Consider the following 21,020-nt stretch of genomic DNA (forward strand, 5'->3'; position numbering starts at 1 on the left):
TTGGTGCACATCAAATTCTCAGCATGGACCATTATTCCTCCTTTAGTTTAAAGCAGCAGATCTGAGAGTCACTGCCCATCTCATATACTTATTCAGTGTTCACCTGGGTCACACAGGAGGGCACTCATGTCTAATGAGGTGCATGGCAACACCCCAGAGCATGAGTATTTCCTCCAAAGTGTAGCACAATGGTCTTCCAGAAAGCACAATTTCTCCCAAATTCCAAGAGCTGGCTAAACCAACCTCCAGGATGGGTCATCTGGGATATTTTCCCTCCTCCTGGCCTCTGCACATTCCTTCCTTAAGTCTGACATCTGGCTAGGTTCAACGAGTAGGGGTGTAAATGAAACTAGCTTCTCCTGCCTGTCTCCTCCTTCATTGAAGATAATTGTTTACAACCCTTTCCACTAGCTCTGGCATTCCTATGTAGCAGAACCCTCACCTCCCAGAATGGCTCCTTCACCCAAGGAGCTACTTATCACCTCATCAAAGCAGCCTGGCTAATCCACTTAACTCTGACTAATCAGGGCAGATCACTGGAATGCTACATTTTGGCTTACAGACAAGAATGTCGTATGACTTCTTGTCTGCACATTTTAGGATAACTTCAACAATAGCATATTGTTGGATTTATCAATATCATTCTAGTGAGTCCTTGAAGGATATTTTTGGGGTTTTCCTGGCCGGAAATATTAATTAATAACATCTTGCCATCTTAACCTATGTGGCTGGGTATCTGCAATGAGGAAAATGAGCTGGGCAATTTCTCCAACAATAGGGCATATAGAACATATTTTCGAAGGACCCTTCCTATACCTACAGGGCATCCCTCATCCCTGGATCACCTGGGGAGATTTTTAGGGGTTCAGAATATGTAAAGATATTGTAGGTCCCCCATCACATTGCTTCTAGCACAAAAGCCAATTTTGGGAAGCACTTTACTACAATGAGGGAAGTGAAATGTGCAATTTCTCTATCCCCAGGGTCTATAATACCTCTTTTATAAGGGTTATTCTTATAAATAGCTGATCCCCACATTTGGGACACCTAGAGGGTACCCTGGGGGTATTAAATATGCCACGATATTGTAGTGTATTAATTCTTAAGTACCCCAAACCCTAAAATTGAGTTTTGGCACCATTAATATTTTGAAAGCAGTCCTGCAACATATGGCTGTTTTTAAACTGACCACAGTCTCTCATTAGTGCACACATGCAAGTGCACAAAGGGCTACTGGCCTCTAACCTGCAATGCCAAATTATATACTGTACTATAGTGCATGTAGGTGTTTTCAATGTATTCTAAGTTTGTTTTCACCATGGCACCGGGCTGGGCCTGGTTAGGCAGAGTCAGTTACCGCCAGTACCAGTCTGCAAAAAATGGGGGTGCCCAGTGTACAGGATGAATTTGCAACAATAATATATTTATTTTGAAAAGCTCTCTAACACCTTTGTGTAATGTCTGCGCTATACAATAACTGCATGATAAATAAATGAAAAACTACATTCAAACCTGTAACAGCTTTCTTGGCATCAAAAAAACACTCCTTCAAAATTCTCTCTTCTTCATCCCGGGGGAATCAATGGGCAGTATTCATGACTGGCCAACTGTAAAGTTTCTCACTGTACCACAGGGAAAATATTTCAGACACAGTGGAAGAGATCACAGTCACACAGAGATATTGATATGGGATCCATGGAATGTCAGTGGGTATTTTAAAGAAGGTGACCACATTTACTAAGAGAGGTGGTGCAGCAATGAGAGACACTCTCTCATGGGTGAGACAACTAGGGGGTTTACAGATGAACTTACAGGAGTTCTTATGTGTTTGGGAGCTTCTTGGATCCATTACAACAGGGAAAATCCCCCCTTTAATTCTTCAGTCGGCTATAGAAAGGCCCAGTAGTCCAGGATGTGTGCGCGATATCTATGTATAAAATATTTATAGTGACAATTCCAACTTACACATCATAAATGCAATGACCTACGGCACCTGGGCTCACATTTACTATCCTCTTGTGATGTTATTGCATCACACAAATTAGAAGTGAGTGAATTATAAAAAAACATAGCTTTGTGGAGAAACTAAACCTTAATGCTCCCTTTAGCTGGTAATAATAAAAATGGGGAAAAAAAGAAGGAATAAAATGCTTTAATGAGCAGTTCCCTTACTGATCTACATGTTAGGAAGCCTACCCCTAAACTTCATGACCTATTATGATGATCCCTGTTACCACTCTGACTATTGCCTAGTGCCGTTTTAGCCTATTGGTTGTTCTAAATCAGTATACAAACACTGTGCAATAAATTAATTCCAGACCTACTCGGCAATTTTTCTTAACAGAAAGAATGCTCTTTTTAATTAACAATCTGGAAGGATAGACCCTACTCTTGTACCAAACACATAACTTCACTTCACTTAAAAGTGCTCCCACGTATCTGTTGTTTCTCCCATGCTAGCAACCAAACGGTTCGCTTGAGTTTAGTCACTTCTCTGGAAGGTTAGCACTGTATTTTTAAACTCAGAATGGATTCTTTTTGTGTTTTCATAGTTTTCATAGGAGGTGGAGTCCATGACTGACCATACCTCCTAACGTCCCTTTTATTTTTTGTTATCACACAAAATAGACCAGTAGTCAACTTAATATTTAGTAGTGCAATATAAGAATTAAGTGTTTTTTTAACAGGTCCATGGCACAAAAGCTGCATCGCAACAAACACTAGTTTCATGTTGTTACAGAGAGGCCTCAGACAGGAACACCACCGTTTTACATGCTGACGTTTAAAGTTGACATCTTTCTGAAATGTTGACCCTTGACACACATTTGCATGTGTGCCCTTATGAGATACAATTCTGCTTACATTTACACTTCTTCATAGACATATTATCAGGGTCTTGACATTCTGTACCAGACTTAAGCTTTGTGCAAAAATTGTTATTGTTGGTTGTTATCCACTCGGCGACAACCCTGCAAGGGTAAAATCAATAATGATGGCCGGACTAGAACTCTGGCATGATAACATGGGTGAGGTTTATTATATAAACAACCCCAATCCTTTGCTTAGACAGAGGAGCATTTTGTTGTCACTGAAGAGGTCGCCCTATACCAGAATTCTAGCCCGACTGAAACTGTTTACCTCCCGGAGAAGGACTATGGCCTGCTCTGCACAAGAATGGACTCCCAGATGAAACACACCCACAGGTAACCTGGTAATGATATCACCTTAGGTTATTCTGGTAGATTCACACCCCCTAAGCCCACTAGGTTAGGAAGCACTAGATAGGAGTATAGATATGAATATATATGTATCCCTATAATCAATGTACAGCACAACAATTTAATTGTTTGTCTTCTTTACAAAATCCGTAATGCTGCTTACTCTTTTCTGTTTTCTTCAAATAATCCCTTCAAAGTAGGGAACCCTTATTTCTGACTGTAGGTTGTTCAACTTGAATCTTTAAAACGATTACCTCACAGAGGTCCTTTCTCTGAATTTCCGAATTTTACATGGCTACTCCAGCACAGGTGTTGTTGCCACTAAATTGCAGACTCGCACTAACACTACATTTGATACAACATGGATTCACCCTTGCTGGGGTAACATTTTGTTTGTAGTAGAGGCCTATGAAGCATATAGAACAGAGATAGTCTATTCATCGATCGCATTCCTGTCCGCAAATGCCAACACAAGTCATTTTCACACATACACTGAAGCACAAGTACCAAACAACTATAGACCATATGAGGGTTTAGAAATCTCATTTACATATCAGGAGAACATGAATTCGTCCATAGGTGCCCTACCACATACATTATAAAATGCCAGACTAGGTCACATCAGTAATGAGGAAGCAGCAGGGTCAGTCTTAGCTCGCCACACACCTTATCCAGATATTTAAACCTTACGGCCCCACAGTGCGTATACTATACACAGCAATAGTTACACTACGTAGTCGACTAATATAGTTTGTTATGCGAACCATTACAGCAACGGCTGTTCAAGCTGCTTAACCACAATTGGCAATACCTGGAATTAGTCCAGTGATGACTAATGCAATTATGGGTAAAACTCCCATCAGGAGGAATGAGATTCTGTTCTGAATTGCACAAAAGATGAATCAGTTTGAAGCTGTGTTTTCCCATACAGGAAAAACCTAGAATTCTCACAACGTGCCTCACATTAGGGACGGTTCACCTGATGGAATACTGCGCCACTTGGGACACAGTCTTTGCTGTGATCTATACTATAACACATGGTACACCAGCTGTCTTGGCAGAAGTGCTTAAACAGATTTAATATGAATATGGTCAGTCACTGCCCTGGATTTGGGGAATAAATTGATCGGCAATTTTGCAACAGTATCCTCAATAATATTAAGTAATGTAAAAGGGGAAGCAACAGTGTTGGCAGTACATCAGAGGCTTGTGCAGGTTGCTCCGGTAGACCATGAATTTGAACTACCTAAACATATTGCAGACCTTTATTTCTTAATAGGTATGTGATAATGTGGGAGCTAGACCTACAAGTCCATAACGTATGGGCATTTCTCAAAAGGATAACTAGAAAGAGGCACCAGAGTCTTGTTACAAAAAAAATCTGGGATATCAGAAAAAATAAAGAAAAGACTGAACCACGGGGTGGAGCTCCTCAACAGAAGTCCTCTGAGAAGCACTGTAACTTATGTAACCATGATACAATTAAACAACCTGATAGATATAAGGATACAGATACACGTCCTTTTTGTTCCTTTCAGGAATCATCAAATAAAAAGAAATGTTAAAAGAAAGGACGATCAGAGCGCAGATCGAAGGTTTACATGTAACAGAAGAAGGACTCACAATGTTCTTCTTACTTCTTAATACAAAAGGAAGAGAAACATTCACAGCAAAAGCCTCAATTTAAAAGCAAAAGGTGGCTGGAATTGTAGCTGGGTTTCCGTTCTCCCACAGAACTGTGCACAGAGATCTAGAACCTGGGCGAGTTAGGGTGACCCAAAACTCACCTTAGTTTCAGAAATCCCCTTACCAAGCTAGCTACAGTTTCTCATCGGTAGTAATAACTTACCAATGACTTAGACAATCCAGAACATGAACTTAGGGTACCTCAGGTATCGTGGAACACATAAACACTCTTTCGTTATATAATCATTACAAACCGAAACTGGGAGGCAAAGAACACACATGCAAGTTTGAAATGTTTATTTTTCAATGCAAAGTTCTCAAACGCAGTATCTTGTATAATATCAACATACATATTATAAAAATCAGAGTTAGCAGCATAGTCACTAATCCATAGTAAGCAAAAGGTGATAGCATGTTATGATGCAAAAATCTATAGAATTCTGTATCACCTATATTTCGCGCACCCTATTTAGCATATTATATTATACCTAAGAAGGTCTCATTTGGGTTCTAGCAGGGCGGGCCCATACCTCTAAATCTCAGTAGGAGCAGATCACATCAACAGCTACCATCTCTCTGCATGTGAAGCATCAAGTGTGTTGATTCATTCCATGTAACTCTATCTTAAACCCGAGTAGAGCCCAATGTTGGCAGCAACATTATTTGTGTTATGTCTAATGTGGTGCGAGGATCAGGCCTTCAGCAACCTTGTGTTAGGTTATTCTTAGAGGGTGCAGTTCTCAGTGTGCAGACATTTGTACCAAGTGTACCAAGCACGACTGATATCAGAGCAATAACCTATTATTCTCAAATAAATCACATCTTTCGTCTAGGTTGAAAGCTACAATAACAATTAGGTGTCGTGTGCAACCTGAAGCCGAAGGAAAATATGGTGTTTAAACATTTAATAAACTCATGCTAACTTAACACAATATATAGAAACGCAGTAACCATATGACACCCCCCAATGATCCGAGGACGGTCAAAAAAGGAAAAATTAAGCCAATACTATAAGAAAGCCAAAACATGAAAGCAGAGTTCAATATTATTGAGCCAAGCTAAATGTATGTAAATGTATATAAAAATCAATAATACAAAATATGTATGAATGCCTATAGTGGCCACACAAAAATATATATATATAAAAAAAACTTGAACTTGAGGCCATTTATAAAATCATAGGCCCAGAACATATCAAAGTCCAATGCTCGTAATAGAAAAGGCACCATTCAGAATTACTAAAAAGTCACGTGCCATTATAGTGAAAGTCTCCAAAGCCACTCATGGGTGGATAGAATATGCAAAATAGGTAGCCACAGCTTCCAACATGAAATCACTGTCATCATCCGAAAACAGTTCAGCCATCCAATTAAGCAATGGGAAAGAACATACGTGCTCCTCCAGCACCGAATCCTCTAGCAACATCAGAGGACAACTCAGTGGGTTCTCGAGAACGCTATGTGCCAGAAAGTCATGCGCCGCTGCGAATATGTCCCACTGACCCATTAGTCCATGCATCGCTGCCAAGGCCATAACCCTTTCGCCAGAACAAACCAACACGTGAGCAACAACGGGGCTCATCAGCTGATCAAAATCGACGTCAGGAGAAGTCGGTAAGCAGAGACACAAATCAATGGCCCAGTCGAAATCACAGCTCAGGCAATGAAACACAGGCTGGACACATGTAAAATAGGAAAATCGAAACGATAATCCAAAAGCCGTGCTTAAAGTCACAAGCGGCAAGGAGCCATAGTAATCAAGCATCCGGTTGCGAAACAGCATCAGTAGGGGCTGAGCGTTTTCTTGCGCAGGATGGGCATCCATGTTTAATAAAGCAAAATATCACCAGCATGCCTGCAGCCAAAGCCAGCAAAACAGGGAATCCGCCAAACAAGCTTGCGAATATATAATGAAAAAACGCAGGGATAATACCAAATACTTTTTCAAATGTAGTCACGAGACCACTGCTAACCAATTTAAAAAAATGTGCTAGGTCATTTGTGGAGGAGGCATTAAAGATTTGATGAACCAGCTCGCAGAAATGAAACGGCAAATCAGTATTTAAGAGCGCCTGCACCTCTGTGCGTGTGTTAGCTATGTGAAGGACATAAGTTTCATGGGCCGAGCTAAGGGCCACTTCTTTTTGAGACAATAGGGCTCTTATTCGGCTCAAACCATTGAAGTCCGCTCTCAAGGTTGGAATTCTTGGCCAAATGGAAACATCTGAATTCCCATGCGTGGGTGGATATAATACGTTCTTGCAACACACCACACGTTCTGAACAGTAACCACATATGCGATACCGACCATTAACCCACAACATAGTTTGTTGTTCAAAAGTAAATAACTACCGTTAGACAATAAAGTGAATGTGGGAAATATTGCAGGAACCGGTGTGCCTTTTAAAACGCAGGCTAAATTTGGCCTGTCCTGATTACAAGAACCATGCAATTGGATGTGCCTGCATATCAGTGAACGGTCAGGCGACTGTGTGCATTCTTCACCATTCAGATTCACTTCCTTTCCTTCTTTCAGACATCGGTATGTATATGGTAAAGACCATGTCTCATGCAGGAAAGCACTACCTAGTGGTTCATATCGCCCTATAGCAATATATCTCATACAATTTGTAAATTTATACAGAGCAAATGGTAAAGTTATAATACCATGGATAAGCCATGTAGCAGCAGCCGCCTCAGCAACAGAGAAGGGCAAAGATTCTAACTTCTCAATGTGTAACATAGAAAATGATGCATCTCGCATGGAAAGCATGCGCTGCTTGTCAGTCAAATTAAATGGGGCAAATAGTGATGAGACGTTCATATAACTCCAAGGCACTCAACCAGCCTTCAGAGTCTGTAGTGTCCAGGCAAACTGCATAACAGAACGCAATTGATTTTGACCATGATATAATACGGACACTTCATCATGCACAATGTCAACAACAGAAGAAACAATATTGTTTCATGTGTAAATTCGGGAAGAAAGCGTGTTAATACTGTTATCGACCACTGCAAGTACTTTTTCCAAATTTGCTTGGTCAATTGCCCTTAGGCGCTTAGCAGCCTCAATTTGAGACACTTTCCAAATTTCATTGTAAACAGCATAAATCCACCGTTTAGATCTACCCTTAACTGGGCCTTTTATAAAATCATTTAAATCCACATTTTCAGTTAACTGAGACAGATGTAGTTTAACTGCAGCCAACGTGGAATGTTGTAACCAATTCTGACACAGTTTCCCTACAGAGTAAGTGGTGACAGTATAATCAGTTTCAAAACGGGGATCTGGTCGCACTTGTGTGAACCCTTCAGCCAACCCCAGAAATCGACGTTGGCAAGAATCAGAATTCTTTTGCCACAACAGCCAACCCTTTGGATCCAAGCTGGATACATTAAAGGACGAATTGTGTATTAGAGATTGTATCTCATGAATAGACAATTCAGAAAAACACCCAGATGATCAGCGTCTCCTAGGTTTTTATGTTTCAGGGACGCTATTACATGGATAAATGTATGCCAATGGGTTGCTCCATCTCTTGTGCGTATTTTGAGAAATTCAGTAGTTTTTTGCAATGGGCGTTCACAAGAGCCACGGGCTTTACACATGTTATGCATTATCTTGATGATTTTCTGTTTCTGGGGGCAGCCGGGGACACGGAATGTGCACAGGCCTTGAGGGAATTCTGTAATCTTATGGAGGAGTTTGGCGTGCCGCTGGCACCCGGTAAGACGGTAGGGCCATCTACTACACTCGAGTTTCTGGGAATTGAGCTCGATTCTGTAGAGGGGTGCTTCCGCTTGCCCAAAGAGAAGGTGATGAAATTCAGGGCCTCGCTAAAAACATGTCTCGGCGAAAGAAAAGTAACTCTCCATCAGTTACAACAGGCTGTGGGTCAGCTTAACTTTGCCCTGAGAGTAATACCGATGGCTCGCCCCTTTTCCCGTTCTATCGCACAAGCCATGGTGGGCCTCAGGGAAGGGCACCACCGCACAAGACTGTCAACAGAGGTTCGCCAGGATATGCGCATATGGCTGGCATTTCTGGCGGATTTCAACGGTCGTGTTGTGTGGACCGATCCACCAGTATCCTCGGAAGAACTGGGGTTGTGGACCGACTCGGCGGGGAGTGTAGGTTTTGGCGCCATATTCGGCAATCAATGGTCGGCACGAACCTGGCCTGAGTGGTGGCACGATAATGGACTCACTGGTAACATTGGGTTTCTGGAGCTGTTCCCCATTCTGGTGGCCTTGGAAACTTGGCCAGAGGGGTTTCGTGATCGCTCTGTGGTGTTCTGGTCTGATAATATGACCGTGGTTGAGTGTATCAATAGTCAGGCAGCACGCTGCAAATGGATTTTGAGATTACTGAAGGAAATTGTCCTGCTATGTATGAGACTAAACGTCCACTTTAGGGCAAGACACGTGCCAGGGGTACTAAACCAGGCAGCTGATGCGCTCTCTCGTTCCCATATGCAGGCCTTCCGGGGTTTTCTGCCCTCAGCGGACTCGGTGGCGGCACCATTTCCCGAAGCTCTCTGGTCTCTCGGTGCCCCGGATTACAAAACCTCGTGAGAGAGAGTCTAGCACCCAAGACAAGGAAGGCATATGAAGGGGCGTTCCGTTCTTATTGGTCCTTTTGGGGTTCAGCTAGGGGGGAGCACTGGGGGCAGGAGGAGTATGTCCTGAAATTTCTGGTATCTTTACATCAGGCAGGCAAATCAGTGGCTACGGCCAATAGGCACCGGGCCGCCATTTCTTTCATGGCACGGGCTCATGGCATCCAGGACCCCACATCGTCCTTTCTGGTACAAAAGGCGCTGCGTGGGTGCCAACGCCTTGAGGGTCGCAGAGTGGATGAGAGGCACCCGATAGGTTTAGAAAGGTTGTCCCTGTTACTGTCCGTACTCCCGGCGACATGTTCATCTCAATCAGAGACGGTGCTATTCCGGGCCACTTTTGCATTAGCATTCCATGGGGCTATGCGGATAAGCGAACTGGTAGCGAGGAACAAGCAGGATACGGGGGAGGTCTGTGTCAAGAACACATTCAAATTAAGGGGGAGACAATGGTAGTCTCAATTGCCAGATCCAAGACCAATCAGGGAGCGATCGGGGACAGTGTGGTAGTCCAGCGGATTCCGGGATCTCCCATGTGCCCGGTAACATGCGTTGAGGAGTATTTAGCGCAGAGGGCGGCATCATGGGGGGGAAGCTTGCTGAGGCACACCGACGCCACCCCACTGACTAGGTTTCAGTTTCAGCGGGTGCTAACAATGGCAATCGCAGCGGCGGGCTTGAACCCGGCCGATTTTGGGACCCATTCCTTCCGGATAGGGGCTGCTACAGAGGCTACAGCCAGGGGTCTGAGTGTTGAAAAAGTAAAGCGGTTGGGACGTTGGTCCTCAATCTGTTATAAAAGGTATGTGCGTTTGCACATGTTGTGAAGTTAATGTCTTGCACTCACGCTTCTTGTTTTCTGTTTGGTTTACAGTTTCGCGAGCAGGCTTTGCGGGGCGGACTGTGCAGTTGACCCGACACCTGGGGACCAGCGGTCAAAGTTCACCGGCTGAGGAAAGAGTGGTGTGGGTCGTTGGCCACTCATACGTGAGGCGCGCCGCAGACGTATTCGAAGCAGGTGACATGATTCACGTGGCTGGGGAATACGGGTACAGGGTGACCTTCCACGGAAGGGGCGGGCTCTGTATTGACCAGTTTCAAAGTTTCATTGAGGGACTGTTAGGGCGGACGAGGTCACCGCCATCTGTAATCATAGTGCATCTTGGGGGCAATGATTTGGTGACCGTTGGTCGACGAGTGCTTCTCGAGTTAATTTTGTCCACAGTAAGTTGGTTGGCAAGAAGGGTTTCGGGGTGCACAATCACATGGTCACACATGATTCCTCGGAAGGTGTGGCGGGGGGCCCTCGCTGTGCCAGCTTTGAACCAGTCAGTAAAGAAGGTTAATAACAAGTTGAGTAGGTTGTTCCGTACAGGTAAATTGCAGTGTATTCCACACGGGTGTATCAGGGGGGACCATATGTATTTGGCGGATGGGGTCCATTTGTCCCGGGAGGGAAATGTCTTACTCATAGGAGACTTCTTAGCTTGGTTAAAGAGTTTACGTAACCATGACCTTTAGTAGGAGCTTTTGTGGGGGGTCCGGATAGCCGGTCAACTATCCGGCCTGTGGCGGTAAGGTCATGATCGGTGAGCAGTAATTGGAAGATCCCTAGAGGTGGGGCGCCACCCATTATGGATGGGAGCGCCCGGGGGGAGGCGGCCATTGGCCCCTCACACGGGGAGGCGGTACCCTTCTAAGGATGGGACCGCCGAAAGGGAAGGCGGTCAAGACCCCTCCCTGGGGAGGAGGGGCTACGGGTCCCCTCCTTGGAATTTCCCGGGGCCAGGACATCCGCGACGGCGGATGTGGTAAGCAGTGTGGGGTGGGAGGGGGGTCTACGCTACCTTCTGGACACCTCACACGAGTCCTCGGACGACCACCAAGATGGCGTCGAGTAAGTATGGGCCCCCGTTAAGACAAGGGAAATTGGAAGTTGGCACAGAGGTACAGTCCTCTGTGCGCCCGCCCCTCACAAGTAAGGGGGGGAGTCTGGTATTAGGGATCTGACACCGGTTACGACCTTGCCGTTGGCCCGTAATGTTAGGATGTACAATTTGAATTTTGAGAAATGCATTTACAGGATGTTTTAGAATCGGCTAGGAGAACCTTTGTATTAGAGATATGTTAAGGTTAGCCAATAAACATCGTAATGTATAAATGAAATTGGACATGATATGAAACTGTTATTTTAATGTTTTAATTTTGTTTCATATTTTAATAAATACGGCCGCGAGGGTAACTCCCTCCCGCCTTCCAAAAGCTCAAGAACTGTATCCGTCTTCCCATTCTTGGGGATTGTGTTGGGAGGGGGTGACGGGTATCCAGGCCATATGGAAAGGGGCGACCACTCGGTCCCCCCGAACGTATGGTCGGGTGCCCCGATCCCCCCGGGAAGCCATTTTGGGCGGGAGGCGTGTCACGGCTGGTATGCCCGAAGCGGCGTAGCCGGGGCGCGCCTTTTCCCGCCCAGGAGGGGCTGTCCTAGACACCTACACCGTTGGCCACGCCCTGTAGGCGGTCGGAGGAGGGTCCACGCCCTCCCGGAGAAGAATAAATGGAGCAGCAATCCAAGGAAGCATCCTCTTGTTCCTGTGCTTGGAAGCTGCACCTCATCGTTGCACGTGAGCCCTTGACGGAACAAGAGCCAATTTTGACCCACCCACCAGCCCCTGATGACAGCGTTTGGGATTGCAATAAAGTCGATTGATGATGATATGAGCTCTTTTTTCAGGTTGTTTCTAATAAAGTGTGATGTCTCTTTTTCAGGTTGTTTCTAATAAAGTTTGATGTTTTGATGTACAATAAATGGTTGCTCTTTTAGCATGAACTCAGGCGGGTATCGCAGCTGTGATAAAAGAAGTGTATTGTGGAGATAAAGTTTATACTTGAAAAGCTAGTATAACTGTATATGTCGTTCTTAGTAGATTAAACAATGTCGTATTTATTTTTTGGTCGGGCGGTAAGGTCATGATCGGTGAGCAGTAATTGGAAGATCCCTAGAGGTGGGGCGCCACCCATTATGGATGGGAGCGCCCGGGGGGAGGCGGCCATTGGCCCCTCACACGGGGAGGCGGTACCCTTCTAAGGATGGGACCGCCGAAAGGGAAGGCGGTCAAGACCCCTCCCTGGGGAGGAGGGGCTACGGGTCCCCTCCTTGGAATTTCCCGGGGCCAGGACATCCGCGACGGCGGATGTGGTAAGCAGTGTGGGGTGGGAGGGGGGTCTACGCTACCTTCTAGACACCTCACACGAGTCCTCGGATGACCACCAAGATGGCGTCGAGTAAGTATGGGCCCCCGTTAAGACAAGGGAAATTGGAAGTTGGCACAGAGGTACAGTCCTCTGTGCGCCCGCCCCTCACAAGTAAGGGGGGGAGTCTGGTATTAGGGATCTGACACCGGTTACGACCTTGCCGTTGGCCCGTAATGTTAGGATGTACAATTTGAATTTTGAGAAATGCATTTACAGGATGTTTTAGAATCGGCTAGGAGAACCTTTGTATTAGAGATATGTTAAGGTTAGCCAATAAACATCGTAATGTATAAATGAAATTGTACATGATATGAAACTGTTATTTTAATGTTTTAATTTTGTTTCATATTTTAATAAATACGGCCGGGAGGGTAACTCCCTCCCGCCTTCCAAAAGCTCAAGAACTGTATCCGTCTTCCCATTCTTGGGGATTGTGTTGGGAGGGGGTGACGGGTATCCAGGCCATATGATGAGGACAAATCTCCCCCAGGTCAGAAAGGGACAGAATTGGACCCTAAACGACACACTCATTCCAGTTTGACCGCTGACCATGCAGCCACTCTTAGATTTGCTGCTCGTAAAGCAGCTTCTGATGACACTTCTGCTCTGGACATTATAGCAGATGTTCAGCAATGGCCGGAGTTAGAGCAGTTATATTTCACAGAGTCATTTACTGGGGAAGTAATTGAGAATTTCAGGAAACATTTCAACGAATTAGAGCCTGTTGATATAAAACGTGATCATCACCAATTGAGTAAGAGACTTTTTCTCCCTTCCCAGGTGGCTGATTTAATTAGACGTGTGGTTAAACAATGAACGGATACAGTCCATTTGCGAGCGGAGAAAAAGGTAGCTGCTATGCCTGAAAAAGAAACAGCTCAGACCCCCGTGTCGCAGAAGGAAGACCCAGGGACAGATAAGGATAATGTGGTTCATGGGAAACCAATGCGTGAAGCTGCGCCTTTGTATGTCCCTCCTAGGGGAGTGGGAACGGATGACAGTATAGATTCAGCTGATGCAAAGGGATATTTGCTTACAATTGGGTTTATACTACTTGGAGTAGAGCAGATGTCATGGCTCTTAAAGCTGCTATGCTGACCTGCGGAAAAACCCGGCAGCTTTTTATGAAGAAGTTGAAGGAGCTATTAGTTCTTGCACTATGACTTTGCCTGATATTGATACCCTCTGATATGTGGAGATCTATCTGTAGAATAGACAATCAGACCGCTTTTGGAGATATTTAGAAGGAAATAGAGAGAAATGATGCAGAAAGAGAGTCGCCGCAGAAACCGCTACAAGAGATATTAGACCTTTCAAAGGCTATCATAACTAAATTGAAAACCCTTATACCTCCTAAAAAGTTAGATTGGACTATGTTAGCATCCTGTAAGCAAAAGGCTGATAAGTCAGTTTCTGATTTCTTTACACTTTTTGAGGAGACATTCCATGACTTTAGTTGGCAGTCATTGACAGATGACACAAGCAAGCATCTGTTCATCGACAAATTTGTTGCAAACATGTTGCCAGGAATAGCTAGTCGCCTAAAGGCCAGCGAGAGTTCATGGACTACGTCTTCCCCTGTTCCTCTTTTGACTATGTCCCAGTACTATGAATGTCAGGAATTGGAATAAAAAGGCAAGGAGGAGGATAAAAAGGCTAAGGATTTAAAAACAAAAGTTATGTTAGCTCAGGTTTGTGGTACATCTTATAGAGGTGGTAGCATAGGCAGACGTGCAATGTTTCGTCCTGTGCTTCCTCTTTCCCTCGAGCTACTTTGTCTTCTGATCAATGTGCTTATTGTAAGGAGATTGGACATTGTTGTGTTGACTGTACACTTTTGCGAAGTCAGCAGTATCAGTGTGGTAGAAGACAAATGAGAAGCGGCCCAGGGAACTCAGGAAATAGGGGAGGTATGGATAATCGTACTAGGTTTAAGGCAGTAGAGCATACTCAAAATTCTTCTAATACTTTTGACAGACAAAATCAGTATCAGATGTCTGATTATTTGTCCGATAATTTAAAGGATTCTAATTATGCATAAGAATGCATTGGATGGGGTAAGGAATCAGTTGAAATCCCAGTAGATTAGAAGGGTCCCTTTGTTAATGCGAGGTTTTGGGTTGTACTGATCGTTTTTTGGTTGACGCAGGTGCTACTTGTAGTGCCCTGTCAAAATAATTGGTTCCTAAGGCTTCCCTGTCTGGCTTAACCATAACATTGATAAGATTCAATGGGACACCTTCCCTTAGCCCACAGTCACCACCGCTTGCATTTCATGTTGATAGGTTTTCTGCTGCATGTCCATTCTTGCTATCTCCTAACACACTGGATAATATTGTGGGTCTTGATATGCTCAAACATTTTCGTGCCACAATACAAGGTTGCCCAGAAGGTGTGCGTGTCACTTTAAATGACAACTATCCTATGACTGAGAGGTCTTGTCTTCTTAAAGAAGATATTGCTTTGGCATCACTACCTAGTACTTTGTGGGCTACATCAGATACTGATGTAGGGGAAAATGGTTATCCCCCTAGTTCATATTCAAGTGAAAGGGGGTGCTTCATTGCCTTCTCTGCCTCAATATAAAATATCTCGAGAAGGTGAAGAGGCATTAATCCATATTGTTCAAGATTTGATTGCAGTAGGAGTTGTGGAAGAAGAACCTTACAATGTTTGTAATAGTCCTATCCTTCCCATTTTGAAGAAAGATACTGATACTAGAATATACAGGTTTATCACTGATTTGTGAGAGGTTATTAAGATTGTAGTGTCCCAATATCCAGTAGTATCTGACATCACAACATTTCTTACTATGGTTCCTCCTACTGCAACTACATTTAGTGTGATCGATTTGAAGAATTCTTTTTTCTCGATACCTATTCATCCTAACAGCCGTCATTTGTTTGGCTTCACTTTAAATATTCGATCATTCAGATTTTGTAGAGCTCCACAGGGGTGTAAAGAGAGTCCTAGCATTTATAGCCAGGTATTTAAAGACAGCTTGATTCTTTCCCTGTGCCAAAAGGGGTGGCTCTCATTCAATATGTTGATGACATTTAATTGGGGGCTGATAACCCTGAACAGTGTGAAGAAGGAACACTGTCCTTGCTCTCCTTTCTTGCACCTCACCATCACAAGGTTTCCTGGAAGAAATTGCAATATTGTAGACAGCAGGTTACCTATTTAGGTCACCTCCTGTCTAAGGAGGGATGTGCACTCACACAAGATCGCATTCAAGCTATTTTAGAAACGCCTGTGCCCTGCACTCGGAAGGAGGTTTGTGCGTTGATTGGCCTTACTTTCTGTAGGCAGTGGATTCCTAGCTTTTCACATATTGTTAAACCCTTGTTGGCCCTTTTGACTAAAGACACTCCAATGCCCCTCTGATGGACTACTGAATGCCAGAATGCTTTCCAGCAGTTGCGTCAAACTTTATGTTCTGTACCAATATTAGGCACTCCAGACTACACTAAGGCCTTTACACTCTATGTACAGAAGAGGGATGGTTGTACTCTCTAGGTTTTAGTACAGACACAGAATGATAAGCAGCATCTTTGTGCATATTTGTCAGCTGTCCTTGATCCAGTCGCTTGTGCGGTGCGTTGCCTGGGTGTTTTGTGGCAGCGGCAGCTGTTTCCATAAGACAGAGTGAGGGAATAGTCTTGTCACATAGATTGCTTGTGTTAGTGCCCCATGCAGTTGATGCCCTTTTAAACCAAACATAAACACAGCAATTTACTTGTGCTTGCTTGACAGGATATGAATTGACACTTTTGGCCCTTCATATCACCTTGATAAGATGTTTAACTCTTAATCTGGCTACTTAATTACCATTCCCAGCTACTCAGTCCCAGTCACAAGAGTCCCATGACTGTATATTCCTTAGTGAGGAACAGACAAAGGGTCGTATTGACCTGCAAGATATGCCCCTTTCAAATGTAAATGGGGAATTATGGGTTGATGGGTCCTGTTTGAAACTTCCAGATGGCACAACATCAGCTGCACATGCAATCACAACACTTCAGACGGTAGTTGAGACCGCGCGCAATCCACAGAAGTCAGCTCAGGCAGCGTGAACTTAGTACTGACTTGTCGTTTAACATCTACACCGATAGCCGATATGAATTTTGGAGTGGCTCACGATTTTGGGCTACTCTGGAAGGAAAGAGGCGTACTTACTTCACATGGGACACAAATAGTGCATAGAGAATTAGTGCATAATCTCCTTACGGCTCTGACATATCATAAGAAAATAGTGAATATTAAATGCAGTGCACACAAGAAAGTGACTGATAAAATAGGATAGGGTATACCTATGCAGATCACACAGCTCATGAAACTGCAATGCCGCGAAGCTTTACATCTATGTATGTGGTGAAGTCACTGGCTGAGCGTTGTCATGATGCCAGACAAGAAGTGCTGGACATACAGTTATCTGCCTCGGCAGATGAACTAGAGCAATGGACTAAGGAGGGAACATTGGAGGATGAGGGATGTTGGAGCAATAAAGACATGACCAAATGGAGATTGCCTGCAACCTATTTACACACTAAGATTCACATGGCACATGGGCCGGCACATGTTGGAGCATCCTCAATAGTGAACTTGCTTATGCAAGTTTGGGATCATCCTGAAATTACAAGCACAACTAGATAGTCCAGTCTTCTCATATTGGTCTCAGTATAATCCTGGAAAGGGAACAAGAACTCCAACAGGAGGGTTTGCGACACCAACTGTACCTTTTAAGGTTCTGCAAATGGATTACATCCAGCTTGACGCTGTATAACTTAAAGTATGTCCTAGTATGGGTATGTGCCTTCAGTAAGTGGATAGAAGCGTACCCTACAAAAGATAATACAGTTCTTACTACAGCAAAAGTGCTTCTAAAGGAGTTTTTCCCTCAATTTGGCGTTTGCCGACTTTTGCGGAGTGACAACGGACCCATTTTATTGGGCAAGTTGTTGAGTATGTCTTGAAGGGATTGAGAATCAAGCAGAAGTTTCATGCTGCTTTCCACCCACAATCAGCGGGCCTAGTGGAGTGATACAATTCCACCTGGCAAAAATCCAGGCTTCCACATCTCTGAAATGGTCTGATGCACTACCCTTTCCGTTGCTTTCCATTAGATCGGAGCCACATACACGATCTGGCCTCGCATCGTATGAGGTGGTATTTGGAAGTCTCATAAATAATTGGGAGATTCCTAAGCCACGTCCTATACATGATGAACCTTGTGTCTTGATGCGTGACTACCTGTTGCAGTTGACTGACAGTTTGCTTTCTATTCATCAACAGGTTAGAGAAGCTCTTCCTGACTGGTCGCAAGGTGATGGCCATGATCTCCGGACCGGCGAAAAAGTAATGGTTAAAGTCTTCCAGAGGTCGAATAGTCTGGAACCGTGGTAGCGAGGCTAGGAGCAGGTGCTCTAGGTGACCAGAACTGCAGTCCATTTGACCAATAGGAAAAACTGAGATCACTCCATGCATTGTAAGTGAGTGCCATCTGCCCTGGTGGAGCCCGCCGTACTTGCCGACTACTAAGACATCGAGGGGCGGATCTTTTTCTTAGTGACACCTATCTTAACTCTCAGTGAAGAAACCAATGGCTGCCCAGGAGTTCAGAGCTCCATCTGCTTTGTTTTTTCAATATCAAGATAAACTTGCCTACGGAAAAATCATTGACTGCTGCGAGAATTTGAAACAAGAAGACTATATTCATTGCTGGGTTTACTTTCATTGTGACTCCTATGACAGTAGTAGCTTGGGTTGTAGAGGAAGTGGCTCCTGCTCGACAAACACTGACTGTCACTACTACAGCTCCCATTGATCATCATTATTTCTCCCTTCCCTATCATGAGCAGCAGCATAGAATGTCCTACCTCAATAATACGTTCATTCAGAAGTTGCATCACACCCATAATGCTACGAACGTCACCAATTGTTTTGTGTGTGGAATGATGCCAGCTCATCAGAAAAAGGGAGGAACACCTTTCATTCCTCTGCCATTTTCACACACTGGTTCTTTTCAAGACTGATTTGCACTTCTGTGGGCTACTGAGGTTGCTAATATTACTGATGCTGGTGTAGGGAGACAGAATTTTTATCTTAATAAAGTGTGCTATCCTGATGAGGAAGGAGATCCACAGGCTAAAGGAACTGTATGGAAAATGGAGAAGTATTGCAGAGAAAACTCTTCTATGTGCTATGTTTTCACAAACACTCGAACATTCAAGGGTAATGGGCCAACTGTTATAGCTGTTACTAGAGCCCGAGGAGACTTGTGCGTGAACAGTATTGGAAGAATTCCGGTGGGGAAAAGCGTTCAGGACTTTGGTGTTGAATATTACTGGGGTAAACAACAGCAGTTTTATGTCATCACACAATACCTTTTTTATATGTGGAAATGAAGGACACTACCATCTACCCATTGGGTTGTCAGGACTTGCTATGTATCCTTTTTGTTACCACCTGTGTTTTGGCTCCTGCATCCTACCATGAAGACTATAAACTGTATAATGACATTTCCAGGAGCCGATATAAGAGGACAATAAATTATGATGAGGTGGATCAGATTGACACTGCACTGCAACAATATGTTGACATTAATTTGGGATTGTTCTTCTTTGTTGGTGCCACCTTAAACAGTCGGAAAATCAGACCTTTGACATGTGTTGTAGAGGCTGTGACCAACTAGACAGTTATGGCACTTGGAAACATCACAGAAGAACTGCAAATTGTGAGGATTGTGGCGCTCCAAAATCGAATGGTTCTCAATGTTGTGTTGGCTGATCGAAGTGATGCATGTCGCATCATTGGGAACAGTTGTTGTGGTTACATCCCTGATCACTCCCCTTCAGTTTTTGATGCAATCTCTAAACTGCATAAAATTGTTGCTGAGATTCACCCTGATACTGGAACATGGACTTTAGCTGGTTGGCTCTGGACACTATTTGTTACCTGGGGCTGGAACCTTGACAATACTATGTATATTCTTTGCGATCCTTCTATTACGTTGCTTATGTCTACAATGTGGTCCAATGCTTTGCTCTCCTTGTGTCACTGCTTGTATACCTAACAAACGCAACTTTAATAATGTAACTTCCCAATATGTATTAGACCAAGAAGTTAATCAAATGATGCAAATTGATATGCAAGATGCTTTCTTTGTTCCTTCTAGATCATAAATGTCTTCAGCTGATGCTAAAAGGGTAATCTGTGGAAACTAGCAGAGATCGCTGTTAGCATAAGCAGTTATTTAGTTAGCTATGTGCTCGCCACATGCTCCTCCTGTCTTCACTGTTGTCTGCCCCTGTATTTCGTCTGAGTCATCAGTATAGTTAACTCCTTCAGTACTGAGCCAGAGCACTGCGCATGCTGAAAAAGGCCTGTAGCTGTTGGAATGCACCTGTTCCAAACTTAACTGTCAGGCTATTTTAACGGATGTCAGCAGTTGCACAACTCCTCCCACTCTGTTGATTAAGTGATTCTCATGTACCCTTATATGTAAATGAGTAGTTGTGTGTTCACTTGTACTGCCTCTTTCTGAAGTTCCATCCTTACTCTGCAACTATCCCAGTATATAAGCACCATGGTTTCTTTATTCCATGTGCTGATACATACATTGCCTGAGGGTTGTCTATTGACGTAGTTCCACTCATGAGGTTTTAATAAACTATTTGTTTAATATTACAGCTTCTGTGTGCTCGTTTCTATGTTGTCAGTCTCGAGGACCAGAGTGAAAAGAAGGGCTAACCCCTGCACCGGTGGACCTCGGTAAGGCCCACCCCACAATGCATATCCAGTCCCACGCCTGAAAACCCATCAAATTCCCCACCTCCTGCAGCTAGGTGCCATGCCATAGTGGAGTTTGTAATGGGATCTTGGTGTCCAAGTGGATGTGTCTCAGTGCCAACTGCCACGCCAGGAAGGCCGAACGCGTCCCTGCTTGTAAGGTCTGAGAGATTTGGGTTCCGTATAGCATTGCCTGGACCTGAGCGAATCCAAGATGTCCTAGTTCAGGCCAGTGTGCTGGATCCGACCATTCCCTGTTACAACAATCATGGATATCAGGAGGCAAGTGGAGAGATAAGATAAAAAGAGATTGTCAAACCCATTCCACCCTCATATGTAGTCCGTCCTGATCTCATCAGAAGCGGTCGCTCCTCACACTGCTCCTTGCTCTATACTTGCTGCTTGGTATCGTAGCGCCAGACTGCCAGATTGATATTTGCTAGCTCGCATTG

Source organism: Lissotriton vulgaris, chromosome 3_1 (assembly GCF_964263255.1).
Source record: "Lissotriton vulgaris chromosome 3_1, aLisVul1.2, whole genome shotgun sequence".
NCBI classification, from domain to species: Eukaryota; Metazoa; Chordata; class Amphibia; order Caudata; family Salamandridae; genus Lissotriton; species Lissotriton vulgaris.